General features: G+C 35.8%; 1 protein-coding gene and 1 non-coding gene across 2 annotated transcripts in view; one reads left to right on the top strand and one right to left on the bottom strand.

The window, feature by feature from the left end:
- The window catches only part of LOC149064696 (visual pigment-like receptor peropsin), an 84,798-nt gene that overhangs the window by 27,084 nt on the left and 31,715 nt on the right, over positions 1-25,999 (top strand). The gene's annotated exons all lie outside the window — the stretch shown is intronic.
- LOC149064697 (U6 spliceosomal RNA) lies at positions 20,235-20,338 on the bottom strand. The gene has a single exon (XR_016195868.1). It is a non-coding gene; the product is annotated as a U6 spliceosomal RNA (small nuclear RNA).

Below are 25,999 nucleotides of genomic sequence, written 5' to 3'. Positions count from 1 at the left end.
TTTAAGCATTTTTTTTTATCCGAACAAGACCTACAGCTTAAATCCTCGTCCAAACCCACAACAGAAAAATACATTCATTGACTGTTTTTTTCAGTACTAATTCCGGAGCCAGGTGGCAGCACCTAAACACGCGTAGGAATGAAACGCTAACTTCAACAAAACAAAAATCTATGCATCAGTTCATTTATTTCTTCACATCTGAATGAAATTGAAATCTTATTATTCCTTCCATCCCCTCAAGATGAAATTGAAAAAAATCCAATCACATTCAAGGTATAAGATAGAATAAATAAATATATTTAAAAAAAAAAAAAAAAACCAAAAACTGTATTCTCAGTATTCGTAATAATATTAAAAGGAGAAAGATAAATTCAATTTCGTTCAAACAATAGCTCAAAACAAAATAATACCAAAAATTAATATCATAGAAAATAAAATTGACTCTTCTTATCAATCAACAAAATAAACTTCCTAAAACCCTGGAAAAAAAAATAGGATTTCCAAAAAACACAAAAATATATTGAAGAATAATAGAATTCCAAGATTTTTTTTATTTTATTTATAGGATAAAATAAAGAAAAATGAGGCGAGAAAAGAAAAATTCCAAGAAAAGTGGATTTTCGTTCAATAAATCAAAAATATATATATTTTTTTTCTCTCCTAAAATTACGAAAGAAAATAAATTCTATTATAAAAGAATAACCGAATTTTACGCATTCATTAATATAATATTTTTTTTAAGGAAAAAAGTTATTTTTCTAATTAGATACTGTTAATATACTTTGCTTTTAGATCCGTTCTTTGATCAATGATTAGATTTTCCGGATCATAAAATGCTGGGAAAAGAAATTTACGTATCTTACAATTTTTTTTTTCTTGGAGTTAATGAGTGATTTTATTATGAGGAAAAACTTTGTTAGTTAGGAATATAGTTTTTTCCCTCCGGTGAAATATTTGATATTTTTAAGATATAATAGGGTGGGAAACATATTAGAACATTTTCCATAGGTGATTTATTTCAAAAAAATCACTTTTGTGAATGATTGGATAATCCCGAATTTATATTATTTATGTTGTCAAAATATGTATTGACAATTATGTGAAGTATATTATTTTATAGTTTTTTAATCATAGATTATAATTATAATATAAATATCTCAATGCAATATATGCCCGGGTACTGCCCCGGGCCCCGAGCCGAATGGGGGGCCTCACAAAAAAAATGTACTCTTATTTTGCATTATAATAATCTTTCGGAGGATGGCCTAAGAACAGAGTCGCTCGGGGCCCCGAGAAAGCATGTTATGCCCCTGTATCCGATTAAGCGTGGTATCCGATTTTGCGGGGCACAATATAATTGACATTTCACAACGTTAGTATAGTTTGTGTATTGTTTGATTTGTATAAAACTGATGAAGGATCAATATTGACAAAGCTTCTAGAATGAATCAGGCATCAAAAATTTAATGAAAATTATATTTAATTACAATGATCACACGATACCTAAGATTTATACTTTTTTTTTAATAAACAAATCACAAGAACACAGACATATATGCAAATACAAACATACACATAAGTACAAACACAAACATACACATAAGTACAAACACAAACATACACATAAGTACAAACACAAACATACACATAAGTACAAACACAAACATACACATAAGTACAAACACAAACATACACATAAGTACAAACACAAACATACACATAAGTACAAACACAAACATACACATAAGTACAAACACAAAAACACATGAATACAAACACTTTGTGACCCCAAGGGACTTAAAAGTCCTTCCAGCAGGTCTAAAGGGGGTTATAATCACATATGATTATTGGGGGATATAATTTTCATTAGGAAACTTAGCGTCCTCTATTGGCTTAGTAGAGAACAAAAATAAAACAATTAAATGTACGTATTGAACTCGAATACTTAGAGGCCAGAATCTGCTCTCAATTTTTTTTTTTGTATTTTTGTGTATTGTAGTATTCTGATAGTAACATTTACTGGATCGTATGTTTGTGTTTTTTCCCCTCTTCTATTAACTAAACAAGCACTTCACATCTACACAAACACGCACAAACTTCTCTATAGCCCCCTTCATAGTAGGCAAGGGCAGTCTGTAAGTCGCCAGGCAGTCCCCACGGGCTGGGCAGTGACGAGAAAAATTAAATTCTGTTTGTCTGTTCTTCACAACGTTGTGTGTTTCGGTCTTAAGAGGACGTGTGAGGCATAATATTCGATTTATGGGGGAGAGAAGTTGTTGAAATTATCATATTAAGCGGGAGAACCTTAACCATAGCCTCTGTCGGAGAAATTTTGGTGCGAGAGGGGTTTATCCATTTAAGTGGGTATCCACACACATTTATCCAGTTAAGTGGGGCCGACTGTGTTTGAAAAACTGCTTAATATGGGCTTCCAAAAAATTTATTTTTCATTTCATCTACTTATATTTTCGAGGATCCCATACCTGTTAGCATTTTTAAACGTCCTTAAAAACTGTGCATTTGTATTAAATTAGTATTTTTTTTGTGTGCTAATCTATATACAGTATGTTCCAATTATTCATAAAATAGACCATGAGTTATTAATACAGTTGAATCCCGTTATAGCGAAAATCTCGTTTTAACGAACAGTTATCTAATCCCTCAAATAAGATTACATAAGAACAATGCAAACAACCTGAAATTCCTTTATTACGAAATTTCGTTATAACGAAGTAATTTCCCCGGTCTCTTTGAGTTCGTTATAACGGGATTCGAATGTACATCGTCAATCAACTGCTTTGACAAGGGAACACCAGTATCGATTCGTAAAGGACAATTCTAGGTCGTGGTGTGGTAGAGATTGAACTGTAACACAATCGACACGTTTGGAAAGAAATACGGTAAACATATTGGGATAAATCGAGAAGCTATCCATTCTTAGATGAGACAAACCATGATGTTTTATGGGCAGTATATTTATATTTCATCATAATTATTGGTTTTTTATTACTCTTATTGAGTTTCTGCATTTTTTATATAGTTTAGATGTATATATTCGACATCCCTATTTTTTATAGGCATCTTCTTTCAGCAACCTCGTTGGGAATTTCCTTGTTGTGGCCATTGTATTTGAGTTTAATTTGAGCTATATCATTTATTCATCCTACTATTAGTAATTAATGATAATGATTATCTTGAGCATATTCTTTATAGGATTATCAACATCTAATACGCTGTTGTTTCAAATTCTTCAATACTCAAATATTAATTAAAATTTCGAGATTTCATATCTTAAGCGTGAAATAATGACGAATTTTAATCAGTATTTATTATAGGAAAAATATTTACTATAAATTTTAGTCCAAAATTAATTAATTATACTGGTAAGGGGAAAATAAAAATTTGTTTTCCCTCATTAGACGTTTCATTATTTTTTTAAAGAAACAGTCTCAATTAGGAAGAAGATTAGCTGTGGGATGCAAATTATTTCGAATGTAAATTACTCGTGCTAAATTTAAAAAGAAAAATAGAGGCAATGTTGTGGAACATTCCGAAGAGAGATCCGGAATCTTCTCTAATTAAGTCATTTGAATAGGGACATGATACGAGGCCATTATTCTAGTATCCGGGATTGAAGATTGAAAAGAGTGACTGACAATGAAGTCAACTTTAATTAGTGAATTTTTAATCTTTTAATAATGTACGTATGATTTTTTAGAAATAAATAATGTAAATTGAAATTTTTGGTTTCGATAGAGCGATTCAAAATGCATGTATTCTATGCTTCGGATTCCCTCTAAAGATAATTCCAACACATAACACCTGTTATTCACATCGTATGTACAGGGTGTCCCATAAATAAGTTTAAAAATTCATAAAATAAAATTGAAGGAATTGGTTAAAAAAGTACGAAAAATGAATTTTTAGTTCTCAAGGCTAATTCAAAGACACGGTCTATCCAATTATTTTCTTTTCTGACGTTCTATTCAAGGGATTCTAATTAATTCAACTGATATTTTTCCTTCAAAATTTTCTTTTTTATCTAGTGTAAAAATTAAGTTTTTGATCCAAAATTATCTTCGCCGTCACGTAGTATCATAAAATTCTCAAAGAAAACTTGTTAAACGCAAACAATTTAATTTTGTTTTGATGTCAGCGTTTTTTTCTCCTCTGCTGAATGATAAAAAAAATGTGTGGTTTATACAGGGTTCATAGATAACAGGGCGTACGACATTTTACTGTCGAACCGTTGATTTTAGATGTATACTTCAATTAGAAAAAAGTATAAAAGTATCCAAATAATGTACGGTACTCAGATACAGTGGTTGCACAAAATAGTATGAACGCCTGTGAAAAAAACAAGACTCCAGGGTACCTGTCGTATACTCCCGCCCTCTAGTGTGGAAGAGCGCCACCTAGAAGGCGAGAATTTTCACACATCAGTCTAGTCGTAGCATTGATAGCATTCGGATGCGAAACAGTATATTGGGACGTTAAAAAACTTCCCCACTGATTTCGAAAGAGGCATGATTGTTGGAGCCCGTCTTGCCGGGGCCGCCACAGTAACGAAAACGGCCACACTTGTTGGAATCGGGAGCATGGGCCCATCCGGGGGCCTCAAAAAGAGAGGGGCCTCACAAAAAACAAAAGCGGGATCCGGTTGGAATTTTCTAGGACTTACCAGGTAGAGCCACCGAAAAACCACTTGGCCCGGGGGGCCCCCATGATACTCTTAAGACGGCCCTGGTCGGGATAAGTACCCTGTCGACGGTAATGACAGCCTATAGCAAACAACCTATTAATAAAGATTTTCTCTCATTTCACAGATGTTCATATTATTTTGTCCAACCCCTGTATGCCATTGCAAGAGTTGATATCACTTAAATGACGCGAGATCACTTCAGTAATCCACCGCACATTTCCAGATCATTTAAGTGGCCCGCGGCACATTTTTTCAAATCAGTGAAGTTGACCGCACTCTCGAAAAGGTTGAGCACCTTTGGAAAAAATGGCACTGCTCTTGAACTATCAGTTCAAATGCAGATCGAAAAAGTAGCCACTTCTACGTCCAAAATGACAGAACACTCCCAAAAAGTGAAGAAGAATTTCCACTTAAAATCAATAGAGAACTCTATGACGAATGGCAAAACAGAATATTTTGTAAACAAGCTCGAGAATATATATTTGGCAAGGAATCGAAAATTTCCGTGATTTTTCTGTCTTTCTTGTTACACGGAGATTTGACCATTTTCCGAGTAACAAATAGTCACCCGAACTTTTCATTGAGGAGAAAACACTAGGAAAAAAGAAAAATATGAGGACGTGCCCGGATGTCAAATCCTTCTAGTTAAGGATGGGGGAAAAAAGTTTTCTTGTTTCAAAAGTATATTACAGTCAGCCCTGTGGTAATGACCGATACCGTTCCACGTGGAAAGTGTTACCAGGGTTAATGCTAATGGTTCCCATACATTCGTGACAAAGTGCAATGATGCTTCTTTGGCGTGACGGTGCGAGTTGTAGTCTCAGAACCGAAGTTGTGCTTCCATCGAGGATTACAATAATTTACGAATACTCTGTAGTCATTTTTTTTTTAACCTGTAGATATAGAGTGCATAAAAATCATACTTGAAAAAAAAAAAAAATGTGAGAAAATTTCAGATCATCATCATCAAGCGCAGGGCTCTATTTATAATATAATCATATTCATAATCGCTGAGAAATTCCGAAAACCTTGTAGCAAAATCCATCCATATTTAGAAGGGTAATTTGCAACTAAACAATGGACTCGTTGTATAGTGCATATTAGTATATTTTATTTCACCTTGGTAATTAAGCATAGGTACTTTATTTTTTACACGAATTATTTTCTAAAAAATGCAATTCGTGGTTTTTCTTGATCAAATATTTATTCAAATTATATATAAAGAACATAACATAAGAAACATAATAAAATTCATTTCAACATTCATGTATTTGCACTTATATATATATAAAATTTTAATATTTTTTCATTGTCTTCTTTTCGTCCAACATATTTTTGAGAAGGCAGTCAAAAGGAACAAAAGTTGGTATTTTTAATGCAATTAGGCATAGCCACCCTTCAGAAACACCTACACTTTTCGAACCATGCATGGAGTTCTCCCTGACGAAGACCCACTGCATAGGGTTCTATTTCATTCTTATATAAAATTTTTCCTTTTTCGTAAAATAATTCTTTTTTTTGTGAAAATATATATATACACTAGCTATAGTACCCGGCGCTGCCCGGGTTTCCTTCAGTTACTGTGGGGAGATTGAAAAAGTGACAAACCATTGTAAAGGCATATACATGTCTAAAACACATTGTTAGGGAACCATGGCAACCAAAGTAAACATTCCGGAAGTGATTGTTAAAGCAAAGCAACCATTGTTGTCCGACAGTTTTTTGCCCATTTCGGACATTTGCCGAGCTCTGACAAACTTTTGAAGTAGTCTATCGTTCAATCCGAGACCTGTTTGGTATATATGTAAAATATGGCTTCGATAGATCTAAAATTGTAAATTTGTATAGAGAACATACACACACAGACAGACAGACGGGAAATCAATTTTGTATATTTATATATATATATATAGAATACACTCACTGTATACACAGGTTGCATAGCTACCAGGACGAACTGCATATTACTGGTGAACCGTTGACCTAGAGGCATACTTGCAATTAGAGAAAGTATCCAAACAACGTGCCAAACTCAGATATACGTCATTCATGTTGAGAGAGCGGTTGTATAGTTATCAAAATACAACAATTAACTTTTTATACTTTGATACCATTGAAAAAAAAAATCCACGTTTCTAATTGCAATATCTGTTGAGATACATATTTGAATTCAAAAAACGGAGAAAAAACAGGATAAATTGACAGCACTTTCACATCTAAGGATGTGTGGTTTTCTCTCAGAATATACCAGCGTTTCTCAAAGTGTGATTCTAGGGGCTTCGATGCGATGATCCGGAAATAATGATTTGTGTGCCTATTTATGTTCTGAAGTGATTGTTTTACAAGTGACAATATCTACATAAAACTAAACTGGGGAACCGCAGATGTAGAATTGTGCAAGGCAGACGTGGTCGACAAAAATTTGAGAACCATTGATATATAAGCCATAACTTTTGGATACTTTTAGCCCGGATACCCTGTATCAAAGAAGCAGAGCGTACATTTTAAACAAAACAAAGTTCGTAGAATGCATTTACTTTTATTTCTTGTCGCTATTTTACCAGAGGTTTGAAACAAAAGAATTCCTCACATTATTTCCACCATAAAAATCTCATTCTTATCGGAAACGGGTACAAATACTATCACCAAGAAAAATTTCATCATTTCAAAACGCCAAGACGTGACAGTTCTTGGATTTTCATCAGTTACCGCAGGAAAAAAAAACCCGCAAAAAACCCCCTGAAGATAGAGATATTACACATTTCTCAAGAAGGAAAGAAGCTTTACACCATCCAGTATCATATGATGAACGTCATCTTTCCAAGAGAATCAATCGCCACGGTTATATATGACTTTCTCTAATATCTCTCGAGTGTTGTTTCCAGGTTGGTGAATACGACCCTATCATTTGCTGTCCTGGAAATCCTTTTTCCCCCCTATTTTTCCTAAAATATATATAATAGGAAAAAAAAATGAAATTTAACACCGTTTTTTCTCCTTTTTTTTCCGATCGATAAATTTTTATCGTAAGAAAAACAGTTTTATTGAAAAAAAGGGTAAGTTTTATTCAAATACTGTCAAACTCGGTTATAACGGCATCGAATAATCCGCGAAACTTCGTCGTTATAACCGAGTTGTCGTTACAACCAATGCTGACATTCACCAAGGTATTTTAAATATGAAATACGTAATCAGATCCAATGAAATACAAAAATGGAGATATTTCATTTATTTGGAGTTAACAATTTATTTTCACCGATTTATTACATCGGAAAAAATACGAGAAATTGGGATCAATAAACATGCTACATCAGCAATTCTTGCCGAAAAGGTTACTTATTGTCGGCGAAATTGCCAATTGTTGCCAGTTGCCAGTGAAATCGCCGCAAATGCTACAGCAAGTCTGACACGTCTGAGCAGGAATTGAAAATTGTTTTCCGGGGGGGGGGGGAAGGAGGCGTCCCAACTTTTCCATAATTATGTATGCGCATCCTGTTTCCTCCTTAGTTTTAAACGACACTTAACTTGAATTTATGGGATCAAGAATTGTGATTATTTTCATGACATAAATTGATAAATTGGTGCCATTGGCAATTTTTTTGGATGTAATTTGCAACTTTACAGATCTTTGACAATTTTTTTGGATGTAATTTGCAACTTTACAGATCTTTGACAATTTTTTTGGATGTAATTTGCAACTTTACAGATCTTTGACAATTTTTTTTGTCAGTGATAGGCAATTTTACTTCAATTTGAAAATTAATTTTCTATGATTGCTCACTTTATTTGCCTTTGAAAACTTCCGGACTGTAATTGGCAACTTTACTTGCCTTTGAGAATTTTTTTGGCTATGGTTGGCAATTTTAATTGCATTTGACAATTTTTTCGGTTGTGGTTGGCAATTTTACTTTCCTTTGACTATTTTTTTGGCTGTAGTTGGCAGCTTTACTTGCATTTGACAATTTTTTTGGCAGTAGTCGGTGATTATCTGCATGGATAGCAATTTCCCAATTGACAGTTTTTGGCTGGGGTTGGCAACTTTAGTTGCATTTCAATTTTTCCCATGAAATACATTTTAGCAGACTTGCTGTAGCATTTTGTTCCTTGCAAAAGGTTATTTATAAGCAATATTTAATATTTGGCAAATTCGTCGAAAATTGGTAACATATTTGGTGAGAATCGGCGATGACACTCATTAATTTGATCAATTTCCCGTATTTTTCAAGATGAAACATGGGCACCATCAGGGCCGGAACTAGAGAGGGCGTGGGACAACTGCCATAACGGAAAAATTTAGGGGCGGTAATTTTAGGTGGGAACAAAGAGCACCGTTATAAAATTATCGAATTTTAAAATTATGGGGTGAAAAAATAATTGTTGCCCCGGGCTTCAAACATCCTAGTTACGGCCCTGGTCACCATAATAATAATAAAAGAAAACTTCATGCTCGGCGTATTTGATTTCATTTTTCATCAAAAGGCCTTAAGAACGTCAACCTCGGTTACAACGACGTCTTGGTTATAACGAAAAAAAAAAAATACTCGACGTCGTAAAACTTAGTTTTAGTGAGAACTCGTACAATCACCTAAAAATTGACGTGAAAATCACCGCTCATAATTAATATGGTTTTGTGGTATAGGATTGAGATATCAATCAGTAAAAATTAATTTGTTGGAATTTTCACGCAACACCAGAGAGGATTATAATTAAACAGTTCTTATATACAGTCGCCCCCCCCCCCGTATTCGCGGGGGTTACGTTCCTGGGGTGACCGCGAATAACCGAAACCATAGTTTTTCTTGTATATCTCGTTTATTGAACAGCATGAGAAGAGCAGGGAAACGCAGAGGTATAAGGGAATGTAAAAGAGTGTGCAGTGATTGTTGGGCGATGTTTTCTGAAAAAAACATTGTGATTTCTGTTTGCCGTTTCTTCTTCATATTGGAATATGATGACAAGGTTTCCTCTACAAATTTTTCTACATGTGAAGAGCGTACAGCATAGAGGGATGAACGTGCGAAGCCCTTCCGCTGTTACTCATGGTTACCGCTGTTACTCATGGTTAGGGTGACCATACGTCCCGTATTTCCCGGAACAGTCCCAGTTTTTTTCCTTTCTCTGCCCGTCCCGACTTTTTGGCAAAAGTGTCCCGGTTGTTCCCGTTTTTTACATGACGCCTACTTGGATTTTTATTCTTTGTTGAAGTCAAAGATTCAAATTATTTTTCAACTCATAAATTATATTATTATTATATTAATTAATATATATTAATTATTATATTATATTAATTAATTATTTAATCTTGTGAACGTTTTATTTCGTGGAATTCATTTTAATCCACTGCAATTTGCTGAATTGCTCCATTTCCCGCCATTGCGATTTTTCCCGTAATTTCAGCAATATTTGGCAACTTTGTTCACTTTTGACGTCATACTTGGCGATAATTGACGATGTCCCGTATTTTCCCGTATTTGGAATCGCAATTCCCGTATTTCGAGGAAATATGGTCAGCCTACTCATGGTGAACTAGTTTACTACTTCTTTATCTTGATCTTCTTCATCTGGTACCGCTTCAGTTTCAGGAGCAGTCAACTGCATTAATTCCTCCTCGGTGAATACCTCTGAATTGCAATTAAGTAGCTGTTCGACTTCTATATCCATATCATTGAACCCATCTCCACCCACCTGTTTCGCAAACGTGACAATGTCGTTTATAGTCTTCAGCTGGCTCTGTAGAAATGATTGTGTCTTTTAGTCCACATTGTGGCCCAAGGTTACTCCAACCCGAGGTGGCTATTTCTCTCTTGGGAGCTGCCACGCCTCTAGTGAGTGATGACAGTAATGTCATTACGAGCCATCCTAAACATGCACAAGTCAAATTTTGTAAACAAAACACATGAATGACGATTTCTGAGTGTTGCAAAAGAAATTCCAATAAGGGGAAAAAAACCCCGTGAATAAGGAAACCGCGAATACAGGGGGCTGACTGTATATGCAAAAAATTTCAACATAAATTTTGATCATCGAAAAAAGATATATATTTTGGATTCAATTTTATTTTTCTTCAAGAAAGTCTAAAAGTTATCGCGGAAATCTTTATGAATAATAAATGATGACGTTATTGTTATCCATAGTAATTAATAGTATTCAAGGAAAATTTCTATGAATAAAGAGAGACGTCAGATTCACTGTGATAGTTAATGATAGTTAATACTTAATGATCTTTCCAGATTTGGCATTCGCCCAAAAAACAACAAAAGAAAACTCGCAAAAATCAGCTTCTAAAACTTTATTGAAATTTTTAATATCTTAATAACTGTGAATGAAAAATTCATTTTTAAAATTCATCAATTTAATATTAATATTATAAAGTAGCTTCAGTGTTGTCAAGAATGAAAAAAAAGCGTCTAATGAATACGAATTATAGGGATTTCCACACTGGATAATTAGTAAATTACATTTCGTTTTAGATTAAAAGGTGTTTGTGAGGTGTTTATTAATTATTTGTATATTACCATCTTACAAATACATTATTCATATTAATAGTTAAGCAGCAATGATTGCAAAACTAAAAAACATGTTTTCGTTATGGCACGGAATTTATAGTATATTCACTAGCTGCTACCCGTGGATTTGGTGATCTGAAAATTGCTTTCCCTCCCCCCCCCCCCATGAAACATTTCAACGCCTCATGACCCCGTTGGGGTTGAATTTTCATAAATTCCATTTAAAAAAAAATAGTTATCTACATTATCAAATATAATACTAACCAAATTTCATATTTATAACTTCAGCGGGCCATGATTGCCCCACATATCCTTTGAACTGCCTCATGACCTCCTTACAGGTTGAAGTTTGTCCGTCCTTGAGTCTAAAATTAAAATAAAACCACTGGCTAAATTTCATATTTATAGCTACAGCGATTTCGGCTCAGTGATGATTGCTCCATATAATCTTTGAACCCCCCCTTATGACAACTCCACCCTCTTAGGGAAAGTATTTCAAAAAACTTCTTCTTAGTGAGTCTTTACGTCATGAAATGAAACGACCTCCAAAGTTTCATATTTATAGCTTCAGCGGTTTCGGCTCGGCGTGATTTCTCTATAAAACCTTTGAACCCTCTTATAGCCCCCTCAGGGGGTAAAATTAAAAAAAAAAACTCTTCTTAGTGAATCTTTGCATTACATATATATACTGACCAAATTCGTATTTACAGTTTCAGCGGTTTCAGCTGGGCGATGATGAATCAGTCAGTTAGGACATGGTCAATGACTTCCCCAATCACTTAGAATTTGGAAGTTGGATGGTAACACCACCAATGCACATACATGCATCTTCGGCAGCTAACACTTAATTCAGGGGTTCTGAAACTATGGGTCGTGACCCAAACGTAATTCACAAGGCTCCCGAAATGGGTCATACAAATCCACTAACAGCCTCATAGGTCTTTGAGCTATGGACATAAACTTGATTCGCAGGGACTTCCGAGATGAGTCGAATAAGTCCAATTACAGACAGGAATTCTTGAGCAATGGATCATGATCCAAACTTAATTCTCAGGGGCTTCCAAGATGAGTTGCAGAATTCCACTTACAGTCCTGTTATAAATGCACTTATTTCGTCACTAGCGTCACTATTTTTTCTAATTTTGGAAAACAAGTATTCCCGCTGGTCGCAAAGCTGATAATGTTGTCAATTTTATGTCACGGCAGAAAAGCGTTAAGAACCCTCGATTCAATTGATTGAATTTTTCCACATCAGTTTCGTTCAATTCTACACTCTCGTAGAAATTACCCAATCGAAAAATACCAAAGCAATGGATATGATGGCTATAAAATACCTACATATTTCTCGATAAAATATTTTTCTCCCATTAAAATTCAATTCATTCGAAAAATTTTCACAAAAACGATTACATTTCTCGTGATATCCTTTAAATTGGAGATATATTGAGGTATCAAAATCCATTCCATTCACATTATGAGAACATGTTTCTTCCATTTGTATTATTCAATATCGACGATATCATCCCTTAATGCTTTTCCATTTTCTAAGAAAAATGATGAAACAAGAATATTTTCGAATTTCAAGAATATATATCGTCCATCTTAAATATCTCAGCTTAATATATTCATTTAATTCCTCTTAAGTAACGACAATATATATATGCATATATATATTCCGCTCTCTTAAGAGAAACCCTAGAAATATATCCAAAAGGCTTACTTTTGGTTTTTCTCATTTCTAGAAATGCGCAGAAAGTTTGCGGACCAATTCCATTTCATGCAGTCGGATGCTTTATTATCTACGCCAGTGTTTCTCAGAGTGGGCAATATCGCTCCCTGGGGGCGATGGAAAGGTCTGGGGGCGGTAGGGACTGTGGATTCTGTATAGGATTCTATGGGGAAGCTTGAGGTGGGGGGGGGGACGATGAGAAAAGGGAAATTTCTTGAACGAGGAGGTAATGGAATGAAAAAATTGTTAAACTATCATATATATATCTATATGTGGGCAAAAAAACTCCGTACAAACTTTAAAAATGAATAAAAACCGGAAAAAACCGAAATGAAAAACGGTTTGCAGGGTTAGCATTGCTAGGCCGCGGGAATTTTTTTGACAGAAAAATATCTAAAAAAACAGCCGATAGGTGACGCTGACGTACACAAGTCAAGAAAAAGTGTATCGATCCGGTCCCCCTGCTGCACTCTGTCATTGCTGGATATGTGACTTGCCTGCAATGTGTTATCCCATGTGGTGGTGGTCATGTGGAACACATACTGCTGTAATAAACGATTTGGAGGAGTTCGTTATTTGCGTATCTCTTCATTGACTTGTGTACGTCAGCGCTGCCTATCGGCTGTTATTTGAGTTATTGTTTTTTCCTGTCAGAAAAATTCCCGTGACCTGGCAATGCTAACCCAGCAAACCGTTTTTTATTTTTGTTATTTTTCCGGTTTTTATTCATTTTTAAAGTTTCTGCGGACTTTTTGCCTACCCTGTATAATAAAATATCCTGACTGATTCATTGACTGCCTGAGTGATTCATCATCGCCGAGCTCAAACCGCTGAAATTTAGTCACTATTTTTATTTCATGACTCAATAAGAAAGGGTTTTTCGAAATTCAACCTCTGAGGGGTACGTAAGGTGGGTTCAAAGGTTGCAAAGAAAAATCACGTCAATCCGAACCCGCTGAAGCTACAAATATGAAATTTGCTGAATACTTCCATTTTATGATGCAAAGACTCTCTAAGGGTATTTTTCTGAATTTTACTGTTGCTGGCGCTTCCATAAGGTTTCCATTGTGATGTTTGCATTGGTGGATAAAGCACTATTGCTGAAGTGGTATTATCTTAGCCACGAATCGCCGGCTGAAACTTTCGAACATTTCAGACATGGAAGAGGTTGAAGATAGATTCAGCTCCATATTCTGTAGATTGCTTCGTGAACTACGACTACTACTACTAAACCACACATGCACCTCGTTCATATTCCTCTGCGGAACCTCTAACTAATTGATACATGCGTGAATGTGTGTGTACGTGTAGTGAAACCTGACGTGAAGTTAGTTTCAGTGTAACTTTCATGCAAACCGCGTTCAAATACAGTGAAACCTGTCCAAGACGGATACTGTATGAGTCGGAAACCTCTTTAAAACGGAATCAAAATATAGTCTGTTTAATGGCTAGTGCTTTGATTTGCACTTTTATAAAACGGAAAATTATTTCGTTCTATTGACGTTCCGTTTCCGTTTCATACCGGTATCACTATAAATCAATTCCTTCAATTTTTATGAGTTTTTAAACATCAGTCGGCCCCACTAAATCTGATGTACGGAAACCCCGCTTAAACGGATAAAATCCCCCGGCACAGAAATTTCTCCCATAGAGACAACATTAAAGATCCCCGCTTAATCGAACATTACTCTTCACACGTCAACTGTTAATACACATCAACCGCTATGCACATAATGTGCTTATTGAATGAAACAGTTAGAGTTGATGAAAAATATCTTACTAGGTTAAGACAAATACATTTAAGAGTAAGTACTGGCCTCCAAAAGTATTCAAGTTGTCTTCAATACGTACATTTTATTTTTTTTTATTTTTGTTCTCTGTTGAGCCGATAGAGAGCGCTAACTTTCCTAATAGAAAGTAAAAATATTAGGTAGTCTGATCATTGTAATTAAATATAGTTTTCACTTCATATTTTGATGTCTGATTTATTCGAGAAGAATTATTAATATTAATCCTTCATCAGTTTTCTATATACAGACTATACTAATGTTATAAAATGGCAATTCTTGTCATAATTGGATATCAACGATTCCATCATACGATATCCGATTAAGCTTGGCCGACTGTATTTAAGAATCCGTGGGACACCCAGTATTTAGACAGATGGTAAATTTGCTATAGATATAGAACTTTTTTCAAAAATTTATCATTAATTACTATGTTAAACATTGAATCATTATTTTGAAAATCCGATTTTAATACTTAATTATTTGAAAGACAAATAACTTCAATGGCAAATACGTAGCACTTCTGGTGCTCGTCGTCGTGTACCATCTGTGTACATAGCTGATCGAAAATCCGTGTGTTGTTTGCTACGTTTGGGACTTGTAATGATAAAACTAATAGCAAATCGATCTCTCTGGAAATACACCGATGTCGAAATTAATGTTTGCAACGTTGAAGATATTAAATCGTGGGCTCTTGTAAAAGGGGTAAGATTGGAAAATATAGAGGGGAAACTCTCTCTCGTAGATGGTATCTTCTACTTTTTTCTTTTCGATAGCACTGCCTTATCGATCCTTTGGCAATATTACGGGTTCTTTGTTGTCAGGGAGGTTGGTGCCCCAAATGAAGTTTGAAGAGCCCTCTTTTTTCCAAGTCTCATTGATACGTTTCTTCCAGATAAGCTTTTATTCAAGGGAGATAATGGAATTTTTCAGCGAAATTTCGCCCTTTGAATATTAGGAGTTCGTGGGGGGGGGAAAATATCGATTTCTTCAAGGTTTCACTGCTATAATATTTGTTTTCTGGGCCCCGCAGCAAATTTTTTTCCTCGGCAAAACATCACGGGAAACAAAAGTACTGAAAATATGTCTTTATATCCGAGTTGATTGCATGTAACTGACGTTAAAAGCGAGGTAGAACCGCTTACAACACCAGACTGAATTCAGTCGCCGTGGACGTGAACTTCTTCGGTGGCCATGCTGTAGCTGGGAAAGTCAGCTGTATGGGCAGGTGTACAGACAGATCCGCACGGTGCATTTCCGCACATGGGGTAATTCGGGGACACTTCCGCAAAACATAGACCCATAGACTAAAGATATAAATTATATTAGTTATAAATTATATTATAAATTATATTAAAGATTAAATTAAGATATAAATATTATTCTTACTCTGTGCATAGACCCTTCCTTTATCTGTTTTTCTCCCCCGTTCCTTCCTTCTTTTCGTCAATACCATAAATGGCCTAGTTAAAGGCCATTATGGTTATAAAAAGATATAAGGGGGGATGCATTCACATGAAATTGTGCCACTGAAATTGAAAGAATTATGCCAATTCTTTTGGGTTGTTCTTTAAGACGTGGATTATCGGACTACTAGACGGATGACTTTGGGGATCGTCCTTCAACGGCGGACATGGCGAGCCTTATAGTAGTTTAATATATATGATATATCTTTAGTATACATGGAGCGGCCATAGCTCTCACTATAGTGAGTGTGTGTTTATCGTTATACTGTATTCACATAAGAAGCAAATATGAGGGTCACGATGCGGTGTATATATAACCATTTTTTTCCCTTCAAAATTTGAAAGAAAAACTATATGTCTATATTTTTCTGTAAATCAATTAATTAACGATTAGGGGTCATTCAAGTATTACGTCAGCATCGGGGGGAGGGTTTGTATTTGCCGACTTTTGATGACAAGGGGGGGAGGGGGGTTCGAAGGTTGCTTACGTCATCAACCACCCCTTTTTGAAGATATGAAATATTCTAAGCTGCTGACGAAATTTTGCTGACAAGGGTGGGGGGGGGGGGAAGGGGTCAAAAATGGCTGAAAATCTGCTTACGTAATACTTGAATCCCCCCTTAATAATAATGGTAATCATTGCAAAAACTCCGTTGGAAGTGGAAAGAGCAGCCATCTTTTTATTATTATTATTATTTTAACAACGCAACAGACATCGCACCATGAAATACAAAATGCAAATACAAATAAAAGACAACACAACAAAACAATAAATGCAGCTCTTGGGAACCCATTTGGTCCGTCCTAGAGCGCAAAAAAAAATTTCTGTGTACAATAAACAGCACGCTCTTGACTTATTTCAGTTTAACGAATATCATCCAAACTTTATTTCAGTTATAGTGAATATGATCCAAACTAAAGTGCAGTTTATTCCATCCCTAAAAGATGTAGCTGAGTTTTATTAACGTGATTTTGATACTGCCCTACTATAAGCGAGGTAGAACCCACTACCTCGCTATCCTATCCGTTTAAGGGGGGGAATAAAAGAAAGTAGGGGTAGAGAGAAAGAAAAAAAATAAGTAATTTTTTTAAGAAAAGGCATGGCTGTGTGCAAATGCTTCCAAATTACACTTATGTGTATCTGTCGCCGAACGGAGCTGGACATGCTACTGGATATACTACTGCTCTTAGTGCTTGGGTCTTTATCAAGGTCTTAGTGCTTAGTCTTTATCAAGGTCTTAGTGCTTAGTCTTTATCAAGGTCTTAGTGCTTAGTCTTTATCAAGGTCTTAGTGCTTAGTCTTTATCAAGGTCTTAGTGCTTAGTCTTTATCAAGGTCTTAGTGCTTAGTCTTTATCAAGGTCTTAGTGCTTAGTCTTTATCAAGGTCTTAGTGCTTAGTCTTTATCAAGGTCTTAGTGCTTAGTCTTTATCAAGGTCTTAGTGCTTAGTCTTTATCAAGGTCTTAGTGCTTAGTCTTTATCAAGGTCTTAGTGCTTAGTCTTAGTGCTTAGTCTTAGTGCTTAGTCTTAGTGCTTAGTCTTAGTGCTTAGTCTTAGTGCTTAGTCTTAGTGCTTAGTCTTAGTGCTTAGTCTTAGTGCTTAGTCTTTATCAAGGTCTTTATCAAGGTCTTAGTGCTTAGTCTTAGTGCTTAGTCTTAGTGCTTAGTCTTAGTGCTTAGTCTTAGTGCTTAGTCTTAGTGCTTAGTCTTAGTGCTTAGTCTTTATCAAGGTCTTAGTGCTTAGGTGCTCCGTGTGCTGTGTATTTTTTCTTCAAGCCGTCGCCATCTTTCCATTCGAATAAAACTATAGGCATCCCTCGCTTTACGCGGTCTCACTTTACGAGATTTTGAAAAGTTCATTTTAGAAATCGTAGCCTGCAAAATTTGGTTAGAACTTGTATGTTAATCATAAAAATGGGCTTGCAAATCAAATACACAGTATACCAAAGTTAAAATGACAAAGATTAGTTAGATTTTAAGATTTAGATGAGACAAATGTGGTACAAACGCTCAAATCCAATTCACCGAATCTCATTAATAAACATCTCATAACATTCACAATGAAGATTAGAGAATTAGAATTCTCTAATCTCTGTCTAATCTTAATTAGATTTAATTAAGATTAGAGAATGAAGATAAAGAAGACTATTAGAATTTTAATCAAAGACAGAAGTCCTAACGAAAACTACGTAGAATCGTCGTATTTGCGGGGGGATATTCAGAATTCTCTAGCTATTCTCTTGCTACTGAAGTTTTCATAAAGACACGAAGAATGCTGCCCATCACCTGAATCTCGACTGTTTCATTAAAACAGTTATCAGCCAGTTATCGTACCTTCAGGGGAGGAAAAAACACCCACACTCAAATTATAATCGATCAGAAGAACCGAAGATAGTATAAATTCATTCATTCATTCATCAAAACAGCTTAAACTTACGAGATGTATTTGAAAGTTTGAATGATGAATTTATTAAAAGAAAAATCATTTTGCTTCTGGAGGGAGAAGTTGGGTTTGTTTTTCTTTTATCTTTCTGAAGAAACCCGCCCCCCTCCCTATCCCCATCTTATGCATGTTAAATTCAACTCTCTTTACGCGATTATTTTGCGCAACCAATTAATCGCATAAAGCGAGGGATGCCTGCTATAGCAATTATCTCACGATTAATTCTCATAGCAGGCTCCAACCAGTAACAGAATTCTGATTAACCACATCCCATTGATGATTCATTCGATTAGATTCTTTGATCTCAGTTATTAATGGCTTTATGAAATCATCGCTGATCCTCGAATCGACCTATTCTTAAAATCTTCGCTCCGCAATGAATTCCGTCAACTCCATAGCAAACGTTCATTGGCAATATCAAATTATCACAATTATCGACTAAATCTTAAATTGCGTCCATTAATTAATCAGGAGTCTCGGACCGGGGGCCGTAGAAGGGATGGACAAATCTATTGCCCGACATGCTCGGAGCATGTAAAAATTCTTTTACTCTAGGCAGGTTTTTTTTCTTTTTTCCAACCATATGTCCGACGCGGGTACATAAAAAAAATGAATCACTTTCGTGTTTTTTATTATGATTGCAATTATCGGCAGCGATGCAAGTGTTTCGGCTATGCCTAATTGCATTAAAAATGCCAACCCTTGTTCTTGCCTTCTCAAAAGCACGAAAGAAAGACAATGAAAAAAATGTTAAAAAATACAATATTTAAAAAATATATACAGAGCTTCAGGTTAAAAGCTCAAAGAAGCTTGAGAAAAATATATACAAAGTTACAGAATTACAATAATTACAGGGAACACACATATATATATATTACACAAATAATTATTCTTGGTTTTATTATTTTAGCAAATAAGGGAGTATGTAGCTGAAAAATTTATAAGTTTTTTCCAGGTTATATTGATCACAGTTTTTAGATATCTAATGCGAAAAATCATAGTAATATGATTAGAATAAACATATAAGTCAATAGAATAAACATATAAGTCAATAGAATAAACATATAAGTCAATAGAATAAACATATAAGTCAATAGAATAAACATATAAGTCAATAGAATAAACATATAATACAAATACAAATACAACGCCACAACAGGCAAATTGCCCAACGAGGTGGCTGACTTAAGACATCATGGATCCCCGAGGCCATTTCTTGAAGGCCCCACCTACTACTGCTACACCACACATGCACCCCCCCCCGCGAAACCCCCAACAAATCGGTACCTGCGGGAATATGCGTGTACGTGTAGTGCAACCTGACGTAAAGTTTTGTTTCTGTGTAATGCTTGTTATGTGTAGTGCTGTCATCTGCCCCCAGTTTTTCTAACTATGAGTGAAGTGTTATGGTTGAATGATTTACCGTTGTAGGACTGTTGCTCTCTGTGGCGAGACTTTTTAACGGGGAGATCGGCTCGCATTTGCGCCTTGAAGTTGGGAACCACAGAAAACCAACTTCAGCCGACCACCACTGTGGGGTTCGAACCCGGATCCTCGCATCACGAGTCCGGCACTATAACCACTCGACCACCACAGCGGCCAAAAAACGTGGAACGCTTCACGATTTTGCGTGTCATCCTTGCGCAGGGGCCATGCTAATCTTCTCTGTATCGTCAATAGAATAAACATATAAGTCAATAGAAAAAAGTAAATAATTTTGGGCTGCCATCTAATAGCTTTATTGAATCTTGGATATTTTTCCAAATCACAACCACCCTTAAACCACCACACGACTGAGGAATTTTTTTTTTTTTTAACAGGTAGTTTCGCAATTTACGTGATAAAATGAAAAACGCGTAAAATGGGCACATTATTTGGATACTTTTTCCCAATTGAAATATGTTTCCATAACCGATTGAGACCAAAAGTGCTTGGATAGGGACACGCTGTATAATAAGGCTTGTTGATGATAGCTCCTAAACAGTATAGGAGCTGCTAGTTAATATTTTGCGATCTGATTCTGCTGTGTCTCTCGCTCTCGCACCTGCCCAAATCTGGTCCCGGAACGTGAAACGTCCATGGTTTTAATGTGTGAAGTGAACCAAGAGCGTAGCGAGGGGGGGGGGGCTTGGGGGGACCGAAATGTGAGAAAAAAAGGGAAAAAGATGGCCAAATTCATTGTTCTGTCCCTTTGGTCCCCTCTGGAAATGAAAGTGGTCCCCCCCCCCCCGAACGAAATTTCTGTCTACTCCCCTGAAGTGAACAGTAACTTCTGCCGACTTCTTTTCAGACACCAAAAGTGCGGAAAATTGAATTGATTGATCTTAGATTTTGAATTTGGGACCGCATTAGTTTTATGAGGACCAGCATCGATAGGCCAAAAATTAGTAAATTTGGCAATGAATCTAATGATGTGTCTTACCTCTTCAGAATGCTCCTATCATCCATCCTGAAATCTGAATTTTTTTCCTTTTTATCACGAAGTTCTTTAAATGACGCATAGATGGCGTAAGCATATATATATATATATATATATATATATTCTAGTTTTCTTTTATTATTTCTCTATTTTCTAACAGAATTGCGCGAGAAGTGACAGTACCTGCTTGTCATCGATTACTACAGTCATAGAAGTGATAAAGCAGATTCAGATGATGCTTTATACATATTAAAAATTTGCATATGCATTAATGGCTATTTAAAACAGGACTATATGAATAAATATTAAATGAAGCTATTTATGTGCGTTTTTTTCAACAATGAGAAATGAATATTATAGTAAAATAAGTATCCCGTAAAAAGATTTTAATAATACTTTTTGGGGCATGTAAAATATTGATACGGGGATGAACTATTTTTTTAGTCACATGTTCAACAGGACATGTAAATTTTCAGAGATTTGTCTAGTCCTGGACCCGACAGTTTATAGGCAAATCCTCTTGTGAAAATTATCTTTATTCATGATTTTAATAAAAGTTACAGATATTGGAAAAAAACAAGACAAGAACCAATTGTCTTGTTTGTTCAAACATGTGTAAGAGAATCATATCGACCAAAAAAGTACTGTAATGCCCGGTAAAATACGTTAAATATGGCCACACTACTGATGCTGTACGTAGTCCGTCGAATTGTTTTAGACATTTTACTGGTTTCGGAAAGGTTGAGGAAACGCTGGTATCCCTGACAAGGAAAGGATCCCAAGGCGACGTCTTCAAAAAGTTTTGAAAAAATTACCACCGGTTCAACTCATTTAGATATATGCAGAGATTTTAAAAGAAACCTGGCAGAATTATTATGGTTTACTCAAAAAAATAGAGAAAAAGTAAATATTTATATTTTGAACGCCAGAGAGAGGCCAATAATAAATTAAAAAATTCCGCAACCCTAGAATGACGTCATTCAAACAACACATGATCAGGTACATCACAGAAAGAAAGAGAGAGAAAAGGGAAAACCAGAGTGTGTGTGAAGAGAGTGTAAAGAATTTTTTTTATAAATATCACCATGAAGTGCGAGAGGAGATGAGTAGCCAACTGTTGTCATTTTTAATAAAAATTTTTTGGCTTTATTAATTGCATTCCGCTGCTAATTTTTTGTTTTTATATGTTTCTGGATGAGATGAAAATGCTCTTAAATTTTTTCGTAATTTTTTGAGGACGACACCTTGGGACAGTTTCCTTGTAAGTCATTCTTGTCCTTTAAAAACTTCAATAGTACCTTTGTATCAGGAAGGAGAAATATATTCTGATTGCGACCGGGTTTGAAACTCTGAACATAGTTTGGTAAAGTTGGGCGAATGCCTTATCGACCTAGATAGCTACCCCGCCTGTGTAATGACTTATTGATCACGATTAGAACAATATTATCACGTTTTTCCTCTGAGGCGATGTACGCAGCGTATGGATCTTGTCAACAATGATGAAGTAATATAACTTATACTACGATGGCGAGATCCATCGTAACCTGATGGATATAGGTGATGGATGATACCAAAGACGAAGGATTTGTTCGCGAAGTAGAGCAGAAACAAATGCTTGTTAGAAGGATGGAGAGAAACAAAGAAGAAATGGCCGTATGTACAAGTAAATGGACAAAAAGCTTTGACACATACGTTATAAGGAAGAAAGATGGCCCTGGAGGAGAAAGAAATCCCTAACATTAGGAAGAACCCTAGACAGAACCCTAAGAAGAACAAAAGACACTCATAGGTGATGGAACTTATTTTTTCGTAAGCTTTTCCCTTGAGGAGAAGAGGAAAAACACTTGGAATAGAAGCCCTATAGGCTTCGAAAACAAAGTATTGTATTGAATGTGGTAGGGGAATTTCGACATAAATGGTATCATCATAGAGACCACGAAAGAACACGGAGATCGCAAACAAATTATATTTTCTCACAATAACAAGACCAAACACGTCCCGCATTTTTGACCATTCCGACGTTTTTATTTAAAAGAAATATCCCATTTTTTCCTTGTTTTTAAATGACACTTACTTGGATTTTCATACTATTGAAATGAAGGACGAAGAATATTATCACAATTTATGAATTATATTCTGATAGTATGACTACAACAATATATATATATCCAACTCATAAATTCATCATATTGCCATCATGTATTTTCGTGAAATACATTTTATGACACTGCGATTTGCAACAGCGCTCTATTTCCCATGATCAGTGTCTTCTCAATTTCACCTATGATTGGCAACTATCCCCCCGTTTGGCTACTTTTTTTGGTGAGAATTTTTCATGGCCGGTGTTTTCCAACATTAAATGTCCAGCTTTTAATGGAAAAAATTTCTTTTCATTCTCTTTTCACACTCTGGCTCTCCCTTTTATTTTCTTACTTCTTTCTCTCTCTCTCTCCCTCCCTCCCTCCAGCATCTGGAATATTTAACGATATAAAATTGCGAAGTTTACTTCTGAATCAGGGGTGCACAATTTTTCCAGTCTACGAGCCAGATATTTGGTATTTCTGCTGCTCGCAGACCAAAAACTGGAGTATATAGGGTGATTATATGGCTCATATTTTACGGGACATTGGAATAATAATAATTTTGGCCAACTCGACTTTTTTTATGAAAATGTCCCGTTTTTTCGACTTTCAACGAATCTTATCCGAATTTTTATTTTTTATTGAAATCAGGGATTGAGATTATAAATTATGTGATGATAAGTATGACTCTAATTGTCATAATTGGTTATAGTGATATAAATACACAGTATTCATACTTGTGAAATATATTATTTTTGGTAAATTACAATTTAATCCATTGTGAGTTGCGGTACCCCCTATAGCCTCCTCCCTTTGGCGATTTTTCCTCAGTTGTAGCAATAGTTGCCAACTTTACTCACTTTCGACAGTTTTTTTTCTTTTTTTTTTGCCTACGATTTAAACTTTACCACCGTTTGACAATTTTTCGGCTTAATGGAACCTTTACTTACCTTTGAAAAAAAATTTGTCGACAATTGGCGATGTCCCGTCAAGGCCGGAACTTGAATTCTGGAACTGCACTGTCGCAGAAGGTGCCAACTGAAGGGGAGGGGTGATTTTGGTGAATTTTTATCACCAAAATATTATTCGTTTACACCTGGAAAATGTCCAGAGCAGGCCCTATGTCCCATAGGGGTCCGGATTTTCCGTATTTTTATGAAGGAATAAAGTCAGCCTTTTTCCCGTTGATACTTTTCTACTGGAAAATCTTTCGCGGACCAGACGAGGGTTCCAGGTTGTAATCGTCGGTTCTAAATTATAGAACGTTTGGTAATACCTTTTCTTACGAGACACTTTTACGCATGCGCAATGTCCCCCCCCCCCAACATCAAATTTACAGTATATAGGGGGTGATCTTACAAGATAGTGATCTAGCGCTGACGCTAAACAACTTGTCGTATAAGTATATATTTGACAAAGTATACGTCTTGAAATCTCTGTGTTGTATTTCTAGCATAGAGGGCTATACTTTTCAGGAATACTTCAGGCTATACTTTTCAGAAGTACATGTGCGTTGACATCATCATCGTGCCCCCTCCCTAACCCCTTCATGTCTATCACGGCGTATGCGTTCATTGCTCCCAATCGGGCATTATTTTGAATTATGTAGTCTGTATATAATACGTTCTGAGTCAAGTATTGGATATGTTTAAAAAAATCGCGCGGGCCTGGAAAAAGCTTCCAGGTAGCAAGAAATTTGATAAACGTTTGAAATGAATCGCCAAAGACGGCGAAATAATATTAGATGGGACTTACTAAGGACGGCTAAGAGAACACGTAAAAACGCAGATGAGAGATTAATGGTGATTAAAGACGGCTGACCAAAACCAATACCAGCTACAGTATACTATAGCTGGTATTGGTTTTGATAAGCTATACCTACTAGACCTACTATAGCTGGTGGTGTTGCTCAAACTCAGTTCATGCACGTTCTCCAGGCCTTCCTTAAACAGTCTGGCCCATTTAAGAACTTTTTCCATCATCCATGAAATTTCGACCACACCTTTCACACATTCGGCAATTAATCAATGTCGTTATCAAATTTCTTTCAGGTCGGGAAGGGAATACTATCTCTCATCTTGAAGGCTGCGGCAAGACGCTCCATTTTGTTCAAAATATTCTCATCTCACAGCCGCCTTAATTTTAAATAGCGTCTATTAATTTACAACCAACATCACAATCTAAAAAAAATTGTCAAGGCAAGTAAATTAGCCAGTTACAGTCACAAACACTATCAAACGTGAGTGAAGTTAATAACAGCCAAATAAAAAAAAATGTCAAAAAAAGCGAGTAAAGTTGCCAATCACATCCAAAAAAAAAAAAAAAATTGTTAAATTCGAGAAAAGTTGCCCTAAGAAACTATAGCTGAAATTGCTGAAAAGTCGCTAATCGTAGAAAATGGTGGGTATTGCAAGTCTAAATGTAATTTTCTTCTGACATCCATTTTTCGTCTCCTCTGGACTCAGAGCCTGCATGCGTTTTTTGCGATTTTCACCCTCTCAACGTGGTTTGCGACAACATGTTCCATCGCAATTTTCGTACCTCTTGATGCCTACTTACAACCCTCTGAGTTCGTCGGTCCATTGACAGAGCACCCTGTATATAAAAGCCAATGTAGCTCCAATATATATATATATATATATATATATATACACATATCACTTTCTGGTCTCCCTAGTAATTGTGTGTGAGACTTTTGAATATTGCATGGTTAAATTAAGGTCGGTCTTCCACTGGAAGCGGCAACACGCGGCAACAGGTGACATCGAGTCAGAGGACTAAAGGGTGTCTGACGTCATTCACTGAAAGCAGCCCTTCACGCTACTCAGTTCGCAATTGCACTCCGCGCAGGCGAGTGCGTTTGTCAT

This window comes from Pholcus phalangioides, unplaced genomic scaffold, assembly GCF_987345545.1.
Source record: "Pholcus phalangioides strain wild (caught in Gottingen) unplaced genomic scaffold, Ppha-v1.0 ptg000042l_1, whole genome shotgun sequence".
NCBI classification, from domain to species: Eukaryota; Metazoa; Arthropoda; class Arachnida; order Araneae; family Pholcidae; genus Pholcus; species Pholcus phalangioides.
The sequence above is the reverse complement of the archived record's forward strand: the minus strand, read 5'-3'. Positions and strand labels throughout refer to the sequence as shown.